Genomic DNA, 4,503 nt, shown 5'->3' with positions numbered 1-4,503 from the left:
TTTTTTTTTTTTTTTTTTTTAATATCGATATATATGTAACGGCGAACTCTTCCACCTCTCAATAATGACCTGCAAAAACATGACAGTCTACAAAATGAAAGTCTGGGGAGTGTTGTGCAGCCTGAATGACTATGGTCACTACTCACATGGAAAACAAGTCGGATTTGTATATTCAGTTAGGAAATGGCGGCTTGCTTAAATATCTAGAAGAGAAGTTGGTCTTCTAGACTGAAGTGAAACATATATCGCACGTTTTAATACTTCCTGGCGCACTTCGGCCCTCCTTTCCTGCTTTTCTGAATCACAGTCTACTATTCCCATATGACATCATTTCCTTCCTCTCCAAGGTAGAAATTCCCAGCGTGCTCTCCTCACTCATGCCTTCGCCTACACCACCCATTCACACAGCCCTCTGCTGCTCTTCTGTGATTTCTGGCCACCACTTTCCCTTTACGAGCACAAAGCCGCAAGTTAAAAGCAAAAGTTGAGTGAAAGTTCCAGGTTGTCAGAAACTCCTACTTTAGAAACAATTTTTCCCCTTCTGATGAGTAATTTTAGAAATGAGACATTTCCTTGTTACAATGATGTAATAGTAGCTAAAGGAACTAAAAGTGGGATCCTTTACTGTGGGGACTATTGAACATTTACAGAGGAAGCGCGCCACCTATTGGCCAAGGGGGACAAACACATCAACCAAGTCTGCGGAGAGCAGACTTCTTCCTGTCCTGGGCAAAACTTCTTCAGAGCTGCAAAGAGACTCTGTCCTGGAAAGAACTGATTTCTGAAAGATAGTTGGAAAAGTTACAGCCTTAGTTTTTGTATCTTCGGGAGGGAAAATCCCCCCAGTTTCAGGTAGGGCATGCCCTCTATGGGAAAACTGCAGCTATGTCGGGAGAGTCAGAATGTGTGTGTTTCTTGCCTCCAGGCTGCTCAGCTGTCCAGGGCCTCCTGAATCATGTGTCCCTTTAATGTCCTTGTAAGCCACTTGGAGCCTTAAAGCCCATCTTTCTGGATAAATGAGGAGAAGCAAGGTAAATCAGGAAATATGTCCTATTTGAAGGTGCATGAACATGTTCTTAATAGTAAGTTGGCAATTTTTCAAATTTATTCCCACTCCCAGATTATGTCCCTTGACTTCATAATCAGGAGAAAATTCTCATTTTCACTTTGTGTAATGATACCACTGGCATCCCTTGCACCTTGACTCAGTAATAAGAAAAGCATAGCTTAAGGAATTTCAGAGGATACAACTGTTGCCAAATGACAGGCCTGCAAAGTATCTGTTTGGGTAGAATCGAGAGGAATTAAGGGCATCTAAACTGTAACTGAAGAAGTTCATCAGGAAGTGTGTGCCAATTGCTCAGTTTGCAGGGATCTCATTCTCAAATTTCTACTTGAGGTTACAGACTCTACCTTTACATAGCTTCTGTCCAATTGATGGGGTAAAGGGCTCTCATTTGCACGTTTAACGATTCTGTGACTTGCCCTTCTTTGTTCCTCCACCACTTGTAGGGGACCATGTAGGAGTAGGAAAAAGAAGAATTTTTTCTTTGATTCACCTGGCTCTGTCTTTGTTATTATTTCCTACCAACTTTCAAATATTATAACTGCTGCCACTATTTGGTGCTCTTTCTTGTTTCCTTTCTTCTTTTCTTCTCTTTTTTCTTTTCTGTCTTCTTTGCTTTTTTTAATGTAACCTTCCCTTTTTGTTTTTCGTTTATACTCTTGGGTACAAAAGTTTATCATTGATTCCATGTTGTTGCCTTTCTCTAAAAGCCTCTGTACCTATGTCTTCTTTCATATCTCAGAGTTACTCAATATTCGAAGATGTAGGACTGAGTTGCAAGGCTGAATGTCTGGGCGGGGTGAAATGGACTGAGCTTGAGCTGGCTGAAGACCCCTCACAGGTCCCTCACTGCAGGGCGAGCTTACACCCCGAGGCAGAGAAGAGTGCCGCTGGATGAGCTGTGAGGGATCACAGCACAGCACCAGCTGGAAGTTGCCAAGGTTTTCCAGCGTCAGCAACTAGAGAGTGTGCAGACGGGTGTGGCCACGCTTCTGCCCTCCTACCAGCTGATTCTCCTGCAGTAGGGGTCCCTCTGATGTCCAGTCCCACATAAAACACAGTGAAGACCGGAAGCCCTTCCCACGCATCTACACCCTTGACTTGGGAACAAACTCGGGAGCTCATCTGTATCCCTCTTGAGACGGTTCCACGTCTGATTCCATGAGGAGGATGCTGCAGGACTCACATTTGCTCAAAGGCAACAGCGCACATGTAGAAACGGGAAGGAGATGGAAGTCAGCAACGGCTTGAGGACTTGGAAGGAGTACAGAGACCTTTATTGTGTGGAATGCAACAGGCAGGCCCTCAGGAGGTGGAACGATTCCAATGGGCAGCACAGAGTCAGCTGTTTTTCCAGATCATTCCTATTCAGATGAGGAGGAGATCCAAGTGGATTCCCCGAGCACAGAGTTCTCCCACCCAGAGTGGCCAATAGCGGTGTCCCTAGGGCCGGTGACTCTGATACCACAGCAACTGCTGAGTGTTGGAAGGAACGAGGGTTACTCCAGTGCCAGCTGCAAACTTCTGTTTCCATTTGCAGAAAACTCTACTCCATTATAGTTATTTCAAAGAAACTGTGTCTACTTTCCTTAGTATTTAAAGTCAGTCAGTGACTCTCACCACACGCCTGTTACAATACAAAACAGCAGACAACAGTCCTTTGGCATTTGAAGCGATGCCCGAAATCCTTTGTCACTGCACCATTCCTGATCTTCTGATTTCATGCCATGACCTCTCCATGGATCATAAATCCCAGGTCCATTTCAATCCTTCATTTCCTTTAACAGGCCCTTCCAGACAAGTCATTATCTCAAATGTCCTGAAGGTTTTGACCTTAGATTTTAGTACCTTCAGAATAATCCATCCTTCCAGATTTATATTTCTCTCCAAACAGTCCAAATGAAGTTACTGGAAAGATTGAGTTAATAGCTTCAAAGATCTTAGGACAGTAGCTGGTCCGTGGTTAGCATGCAATAAATTTCCATGTTATCATTTAAAAGATCGTCATCAGTATTTTCCAGTTTAAGAGCAGACTCTTATCTTAATACCTTCTCTTTAATTCTAGATTTCTAAGGCAATTTTTAAATTGCCTGACTAGATTTCTTAACTAGATAGACTGCAGGCAAAGGTTACTGTCCACGATCACGCCCGAGAAGGTTGTTAGTGTGCTGGCACCTGGGTTCTGGTTGCCATTCTCTTGAGAATTGGTTGATGTGACTCCTCCTTTCTCTCCCGGATCGTATGAAATGAGAATGAAGTGTCTGGTCTTGCAAAGTCGAAGGTTGGTCATTGATCAGAATGTAGTCTTCTTTGAGCCTCTGGCAGGGGTAGCCATTTCCTGATTTTGTGTAATTCCATGCTGGCTTTCATCTTTCCATTCTGCAACTACAGCACCTGGTCCCCATCTTTGCTTCACTAAATTTTGTTAACTTAGACTTTGTCATTTTGCCAGTAGGAAATTAGCTTTCCTTTTTTCACATTCATGACGTTCAGAATTACATTTGTTTTATTTCTTGCCCACAAAGAACTGTCTAGTTTTGCTTTCTAAGAAAGTTGAAATGAAGTCTTGAAAGTTAGAGAGAAAAACGGTGAAGCCCCTTTGCAATTCAGTTACTTCCCCTTCTTTGCATTAACTCAGAGTGAAACAGAAAGTAATGCCAGATGAGCAAGACAGACTATGCCCTGTAAACCACTATGAAAAAAAATAAGTTATTAAGAATCTTATTGTTGTTATTTAAATTTAAAGTGGAATAGCACAAATAAGTTAAAAAAGGGCTATTTCTTTTCGACATAGCCTCACTACCTGCATTTTGAGTATGACACAGAAGACAAACAAAGCAGCGCATTAGAAATATGCAGACTGAATGAGCAACTGAAGTTCACCAGTTTCTGTCCTCTAAGTTTCCACTGAGAGACATTATCATTGAATCTCCTGTGCCCAGCTCAGAAATTCTGACTATAACAAGTGTTCAAAAATTTAAGTAACGAGTCTTACAAAAAAGCTGTATTGGCAAAATGAAAATTATCTGCCTAGTAAAGGCAAAATAATTACAATTAGGTAACAAATCCTCTGCCTATAGACAAAATTAACTTTGTTATCAGCATGGAGGGCTGCTGACACTTTGATATCTGGGGACATGGGTCAAGAGAGGAGGAGGTCACCCCTGACAACTAGGATCCTTTGCACAAACACTCCAGCAGGAAGGGAAGGATCCTGGAAGGTTATTATTTTGCCGACAATGACACAAGCCCTCCACGGCAGGGTAATTCCAGAGTCCTCAGGATGTGGTCTACCTGCCCTCAGGGAATGAGTCCAGGAGAGTTTGGCTTGAAGACACTTCATCATTCCAGAGGAAAAGGGTTTCTAGAAGGGGCATCTCCCTCGTGAGTCAGGTGGTGCTGGGAAAATAAAATGGTCTCAGGATTAGCATCTCCAT

The sequence above is a fragment of the Pteropus alecto genome, unplaced genomic scaffold, assembly GCF_000325575.1.
Source record: "Pteropus alecto unplaced genomic scaffold, ASM32557v1 scaffold222, whole genome shotgun sequence".
Classification (NCBI taxonomy): domain Eukaryota; kingdom Metazoa; phylum Chordata; class Mammalia; order Chiroptera; family Pteropodidae; genus Pteropus; species Pteropus alecto.
This window is presented reverse-complemented; position numbering follows the sequence as displayed.